The sequence below is a fragment of the Azolla caroliniana genome, unplaced genomic scaffold (assembly GCF_043228905.1).
Source record: "Azolla caroliniana isolate FFs.n. ecotype wild unplaced genomic scaffold, voAzoCaro1.0.p SCAF_9, whole genome shotgun sequence".
Lineage (NCBI taxonomy): Eukaryota > Viridiplantae > Streptophyta > Polypodiopsida > Salviniales > Salviniaceae > Azolla > Azolla caroliniana.
The window spans coordinates 585732-594229 of record NW_028230444.1 but is presented as its reverse complement, the minus strand read 5'-3'; positions in this window follow the sequence as shown (position 1 = coordinate 594229).

The window sequence follows — 8498 nt, the reverse complement described above, 5'->3', positions numbered from 1 at the left end:
ACGTTCTTTCTTTCGTGGGTTTTGTCCCAAAAAATATGCCTTTGTCGTAAAGGTTGGAAAAAGGTTTGTTGTATGGGGTGTAAGTTCATTTTTCATGCATTGTAACAAATGAATTTAGATTATATTACATATATCGCACGTGTAGTAATAGTAAATGACTATGTCAGAAAATTTATGGGAAAGACATTAAAATATCCACAAGTTTTTCTTTATTTCTACACATATGCCTATGAATTTTCATTACTTATCCAAATGACTTGTGGTCATCCTCCAAAAAGGGGATGAATTTAACATATCTAAGTGCTCAATTACCACATATGCAATAAGGGAAATTGGATGAAATGACTAGATGATTGCTCATTTAACAAGTATGATTCATGTAGAAGTGGATGATTTGACTAAGTACATAACTGCTCTTTCAAAGGTTGATCAAGATTGTTAGGGGAAGCAATGCAAGCCCATGACCATTTTGCAAAATACTAGAAAAACAAATGGTATATTCCAAAGCTTCTTTCCCAAGAAATACATGTTGATTTGTAACTAGCTCATAAAAAAGTTGGCGGATATATTGGGAATCCGAATTTAACGAGTCTGTATATATAACATAGAAAGGTTTCCATACAAATTCAATCATGACACTATTTCATGAACACTTCATTAGAAGATTGATGAATTGAGACCCCAATAATAGCATTGCGAAGTCAAATACAAATGTCATGCAACCTTCATATTAGCCCAACGATTAGGAAAAGGGATGTTAACCAATAGATTCCATTTCCATTAATGGAAATACAAGGAAATATCATAAATTTCAGATAGTCACATTATAAATTTTCTAAAATGCTTGTTTCCCCCCAAAAGATTCCACTTTTCATTTGAAAAGGGAATAAACCTTGCAGGTTGATGCTTTAAAACCCAAAACCCGTTAGAAAGAACAAAGTAACTTCAACAAACCAATGGTTACAAATGTTTTTCAAAGTATGAGAGTGACTAATAGCCTCTATTTGGGTTCCTTGAAATTTAGTAGTGTATGATCAAACTTTAGTTTGACCGATAAACACGTGTTCTAGAGTTTACAATTCTTAAGGAAACCATTGCAATGGTTCTTCATATCCTACTTAATGACCCCTTGAATAGTATTTCCAATATTGACAATACTTGAGACTCACATTCAGTAATTGATGGAAGAAACAATTACTGTACATCTTTACTCTCTTTCTCTACCTATTATCATATGTCATAGGGGCAAAGATACCAACATTAGCTCTTCCTCCAAGAATTAGGGGCATTGGTCACGATAGTTAAAGTTATACTATGAGAGATGACTTTCATACAAATATTTTTTAGCCTCCATTAGACCACAATTTGCCTTGGCCTACTTTGTTGTTCGACTCATTCAAAGTTCATTGCTTAATATAAGTTTGAGACGGTTAGTCTTAATGCAACCGAAAACACTGGATGAACAGCTGCAACAACCGTTGTTTTGGAACCCTAGGATTAGAAGTGAAGATGGTAAGATGCTTGGACAACAAAAGTACTTGCCTTGGGGAAAGATTCTAGGGTACAAGATTCGTTTGATACACGATTGGGAGGTTTTCAGCATGAAGAGGCGGACGGGTCAGACTGTTAATTGTAGGATTACTGGAAGACTAGCGAAGGTAACCCAATTGATAGATGGGGTTGTTGATGGATTGGATAAGTTACCTGTGGAAGAGACAGTTTGGTCGGGCTGGTTTGTAGGTGAGGGTGACGCACAACTTATTTGTGGTAGGTGCTCAACTAGCGAGGATCGTTTGTGGGGTAACCGAAGTTCTTTGACAGTTGATGGTAGGTGGATGGCAGTGCGGGTGGCAGTGTTGGAGGGTAAGTGGTGGCAATTGAACCCAGACCCTAAGACACTGGATCATGAGTGTAAAATATGGCTTTACGATAATAAGCCCCTATATGATTTGGAGTGGGACCCATTGGAGGTTTGGTGGCAGACACCAGGAACAAAAAACTTGAAAAAGTTTTTTGAATACAATACCAAGCTAGGAAGACGTATCATTGGCTCCAAAACCGTGGATGTTGGAATGATTCACAACAACTGGAAGGATAAAGGCATTTCAGACGACGATTTGAAGTCGTTTTGGAGGAGACTATGGGCATTGGATATGCCAGAAAAAATTAAGGCTTGGTGGTGGCTTCTTAGCCACAAGGCGGTACCTGTAGGCGAGTGGTTGAGCTCCCGTGGTGGTGAGGCTAGCTGTAAGTTATGTGGACAGGCTGTGGAATCAATCTCTCACTGTTTTTGGAATTGTACAGAGGCGATTAGCATTTGGAGTAGAAGCCTTCGAATCATGGCAGTCTTTGGTGTGAAAGGGAACGTTGTGTGGGGCTCAATACAAGGGTTGTCCTTAAAAGGGGAAAGCTAGGGTGAACGGTTAAACCCACAAGGACATGGATTTATAGTGCAGGGCGGTGGCGTGTTCCAATGTGATGGGGTGAGACCAAGCACAAATTCTGAAATTTTTTAGGAGATTTGGCTTATGGTGGCCTGTTTGACGGCCTGGCACATCTGGATCAGGCGTTGTAAGGTTGTTTTTCAGCAGCAAAAGATCTCATGCGGGGAGATGATGTTAAATATCTGGTTTGATCTTGTGGCTTGGTTGCGCAGTCAGTATGATTCGATTCAAGGGGATTCAGAAGAAGCAGAAAGGGCAAGGTCAAAGTTCTTGCTGAAATGGAGTAGCTCTCCCATGCTAGTCAAATCTTCATCCAGGCCTAAGTGGAATTACCAAGCACCTAGGTGGTTGTTTCCACCAATGGCTCCCAATATTGTACATGGGTTGTAATTATGTATGTATAGCTGACACAAACGTGCGTCAGGGAGTTGTAGAGTCGAGGTAAAATAGGGTTTAATTCAATTTTGCTTGAGTTAAGGATCGGTTGAGTTTTTTTGTTGCTATTTTTGGTTGATAGTTTTGGAGTTGTTTCTCCAAGTTGTATATGTTGATCCCATTGTGGATTTGGATAAACTTTGTTGTATTCTATTTGCTAACTAATGCGAAGTAGTGGTTTTTTTGGAAAAAAAAAAAATAAGTTTGAGACTCTTAAGGCTAAACACTAACAGAAGATTGGCTTCCCCAACCACTCATATGGAATGAGAACAATACATTACCTTACCCACTTTCTCTAGCTCTACCCTTATAGTTTCATCATCCACTTCCGATACATGGATATACATCTTATCTCAAACATGGCCTACATGTAGCATAAAAGGTTTAAAGAAATAATGAGTCCATTAAACTTACAAAATATAAATGGTTGGGTGAATGAAACCACGAGAGGGTAGAAAATGGTGCAGACATTTCAATTTGTCATCATATTTATCTTATTTTGGTGATTATTAATTGTAGTTTCTTAATTTAATAAGAATATGGGCAAATTTCAAAACTCTAAAAACAACCAAACCTTTTCCAAATCCTTGAAATTTGTATTGTGTTATAAATATCCCCTAGCCCCCTGATGTTTCCCTATTGATTGCAATCATGATTCACAACATTGGAACAATATATTATAGGGAAAAGTACCAAGATACCCTTGGAAGTTTGTCTATTTACCAGAATGCCCTTGGAAGTTCCAAATTTAGTAAACTACCCCTATGTCCAAAAAAGTACACTTTATAAAGTAATTATACATTCAAATGGAGTTTTTGAGGCACATATCGACAATATTGAAAGGTAGGGCAATCCCACACCCATCCGTAAGAACCTCTTGCCCTACAACTCTAGTAAACTCTTTTACACTAAAAAAGGGTATACATAGGTAAATAAGCACACCTAAAAACATTTGGGAGAGTTGAATGAACTCAAGGTTAGGGATCACTGAAGTTCACATAGGAAAAGAATGAGACACTACCACAAGCAAATAAGAGCCATCATTGGGAAGCAACTGAGTATTGAGTCGAGATTCCTCAAGCACAAACTTATAATCAAGATGAAGGGTCTCATCGAGATGTGAGATGGTCTAGCATGATCAATATTTCCTAATCCTAAAGGTGTTATCTATTGCTTGGCCTCATAGGTCATTTTGGCTTGCTCTCTCTATCATAATTAGCTTACAATGTTGGTAAGTTGTTACACTATAAGCCACTAGGTCTTGGGTTCGAAACCCAAATTTTCTCACCTCTTTATTTTATACTCCATACATATCTCTTAATTCACTAGATGGCGCTCTGGAATGTAAGGGTTGAACCCACGACCACTTAGTCTCCATTAGGCAACCTTACCAACTGAGCTACATCCATCTGGGCTCTCTCTATGTGTCTCTCTCTCTTTTGATAAATGTATGTGTGTGTGTGTGTGTGTGTGTGTGTGTGTGTGTGTGTGTGTGTGTGTGTAGCACACAATTATATTAATTGTACCTAAAATCCACTTGTTACAACACTTCTAGGTAGAGGGATGTCATGTAAAGTCATTAGAAAACTTGAATATGAACTTGAGGAAATGATCCCCACATGCTCTAACATCTAGAATTTCCACATAAGAATACCTTTAAACTTCTTCATCTAGGCTTTCACCCCATGTTTACAATCAAACATGAAAGAATTACGCATATTGCAATTGTGTTGCAATCCCCAATGTTGTAAAAATTGGAACACTATCTCCAACACGTCATTTAGCCTCAAATAACAATGGGTTCAAACTTGCCAAATGTTTGATAAGTACTTCCAAATGATACAAGCAATAAGTCATTTAATGATACACGCAATAAGTCATTTAATGATACATGCAAGATATTTAATAAAATCATGGAATATTCTAGAATGTTCTAGAACACCCTAAATATCTTGTATTAAGTATAACATAATTATTATAATTATGCATCATGTATCTTATGCTAATGGTTAAAGGTCTAACATATAGACCAAGACGTCATAGATTCGAATCCTTGTAAGGCCAAAATGTACGTCTTCATCACACCTATGTGTAGTGTCATCCAACGGAATGGTGCAAAGGAAGCACGTGCAAGACCTAGTCCTCGTCTCTTTAAGGTTGAACCTAATGGGAGACCACCAATCATGACTCTCCATATGAATACATTTGCACGAAATGGCAAAATTAATGAGAATGTCAACCACATTGTAATATTTGCCACCACCTTGCATTCCACACCTTTTCTACTTTAGGAGATAGCCAAGATAATGATGCCATTGCATGATGATACAATATATTTGTAGTGACGTATAACAAGCATGTAGTGTCCTGTAACCGCCAATCCACTCAAGGTGCAACATTTGTTTTCAATGGTAAAGATCTATGCAACAACGGTATATCTTTTAATTTCTCCCAAATAAATCCATAATTTGGGGGAATAAATAACCATCGTTTGGCATCTTTAAATTCTGACAACCTTGGAGATTCATTATCAACGACATCTACCAAATGTAGAAACCCCAATTAAAAAATAAACAATTGAATTAAAATCCCAACTTCTCTTTTCCCTACCAATATAACACTCAAGAAGAAACAAGCAATTCATTTTGTAATGAATTACAAAAGTCTCGATCACTTGATGGTGCCCATTCAACAAAAGATAATGCATTGTGCCAAGACCTCACCAATTGTTGCTTGCATACAGAATGTTGAATCTTTAGAGGAATACATCCATTGAGTAATGGCCACCATGACACTTGAATCTTTGTTTTCCCACTAATCCTTCATGCTCAATAAATATTGAATCATAGAACAGTTGATCGTGTTGCATCATATTGCATAATACATATATCGTAATAATGCAAATCTACGAGTCATCAAATGCATTTCCAAATCCAATATTACTACACCACTTAACCATTTGGGAGTCACCAAATGGTCGCATGAAATGGAATGTAACTCCCATCGTTTCTCCTTTTGCATGTATGGTACGTATGGTTCATACTATGTTCTTAGCTATCTCTAACACATATGATGATATTTGCCTCACATGTAGAAGTTTTCAATCAAAGAATTCGTCCATACTCGATGGACGGTTTCAAAGTTCTCTACGTAGTTGGATGGATTTTGACTCATGGGGGAGAGAAGATAACCTCACATTCAACATTTGACATGGTGTTCATATTTCCTTGTGGTGCAATTGCGTGGACAAGAAAACAACAAACATCAATGGCTCCCTCAACTTGAAGGGAATATGTGGCAACTTATTATTTGCCAAAGAAGGAATGTGGAGAAAAACTACAATAGAAGAGCTTGCATTCTAAAGCTACAGTAGAATGTTTACATAAGGAGGGGAATTGTTGCAACAAATTTGATCCCAGCCTTCTTAAGAAAAAGAAAATACTATGCAAAATATTTGTTTATATTCAATATTTTAATATCCATAAATACCAATAAATAACTTTTCATATGAAGGTATGAAAAGGTTCTTTATATATTGATTAAAACCTTTTTTGAATGTATAAAAGAATGACCCTATCAAAATGAGATAGGGTTTTCCTTCATCTCTTTACATGGCCTTACTTTCTTCCTTTATATATCATATCTTTGTTTCCATTACCTTGATACTCTTTCAATTAATTTACAAAGATTAATTCTCGTATGTTTATATATTAAAACAATTTACCCACTGAAATACTTGAATTTATTGGAAGCATATTAATGGTTACATCTCAATTTGGGCCATCGAAACATTTTGCCTCACACTAAACATTTGATTACACACGTATTAAGAGATTTGAGAGGATTAACCTATCAAACAAACCTTTTTTATTCACACCTTTTGTTTTTTTGTCCTAACTAGGTGTTATAATGTGTAGGTGTAGAATCTAAAACAATTAATACTTTCTTTCATAATCCTATCAAGATAAGACTCCAATACAAACGATATGTGTTGAGCTATGCTTCAAATGTTTGCTCATATGAGTTGAAGAAGTATGCCGGGGTATGTGACGTCTAGGTAAATAACCTTGACATTTTTGCTTATCATCACAACTTGGGAACTAATCTAAATGGAGTCCAAATTCTAAGGGAACTAAATCAAGATATAACACATGTCATGTCTTGATTAGAATCATTCTTTATGATTTAATCAAGGCTCATTCACATGGACAAACACAATTCATTCTATCCTTTGAATGGACTCAGTCTTGTCATGCATATAGCGGTAGCATCCATTTGAGCCATCGAAAGGCATTTCTTATTTGAAGTTTGTTGGCTCCATGAAAAGCATATTGTTTATGAGTTGGAGGGCTTATGGGTCAGAGATCTAATTCGGGATTGATCTTGATTGGTGCATATGGCATTTCTTTATCATTCCAACAAAAATAGGGAATTAAGATAGCACTTGGGAATTCCAATCTTCTCATGTTTTGACAAATGGATGCATATCTCATGTTCTTAGATGTTGAAAACCCTAATTTTACGAAAAAACTTACTTTTTGTAGGGGAGTTGGCAACTTATGGGTTTGACTAAGTTCCACAATAAAATTCTAGCATTGGCATCAAAAGGTGAAGTAGGTTTGAAAGGAAACATAACTATGAACTCAAAGTCTCTCGATAATTACTTAATATTATTAACTTAATTTAGTAGAAAATAGGAAGACCTTTTGACAAATTTGTGTGTGGAAGTTAGACGGATAATGGTTCCCTCTCAACAAATTGGTCAACCTCAAGTTCAAATATACAGATAGTTTATTCATAGTGGATTGTCTTTGTGGGCCATGTTTATCTTTTGGTGAAATGAGCTAGAAAGACACGTTGATGGTTAGATAACAATATATTTCTAATTTTGAAGTATGGATTACTAAACAACATTGACCTTTGGTCATTATAGGATGAATCTCATATTGCGTCCTTGATAGCATCACATTACTGCAAGAAGAAACAATTGTTATATCCTTACTACACGTGTCCCTAAAGTTACAAATTCGCCAAGTTGAATGTTACAAAGGTGTGGATACCATAAGGTGTTAAAATGACTATAACACATACTCATAGAAAATGCAATATTAGTTATTGTTTATATTGGATAATCTAACTCCATGATCCTTCACTTACAAACAATGCCTTTATTATAAAGCATACAATTCGATGCACATGTTGCAAAAGCCAGAGACCAGTTAGGAGACTTAAGGGTAAATGAGAAAATTGTAGTTCTGGCAAAATATCATATTGAAACTTTTTGTATCCATACACATTTAGTTGCTAGGTCATTTTCAATATGCATGCACCTATTGCATATGGCCTTAGCTTCTACAAAATATAACTTATATTTTTCCAACTATTTCTCAAACGAAATTGCACATCTCATGCAAGATTCCCACACATTCCTTAAAGGACGCATAAGATTTCAAGAACTATCGAGGATGACAATATCGGTGACAAGACTAGGCATGTCTTTTTGCTTGTCTAGTCGATCATGGAACAATATTTCATGGAATATCCAAATCTTAAAATTATAATATGGATTTCATTTTATATTCTCAATATTCAATTAGGGTCTACCCTTCTTAAAACCCC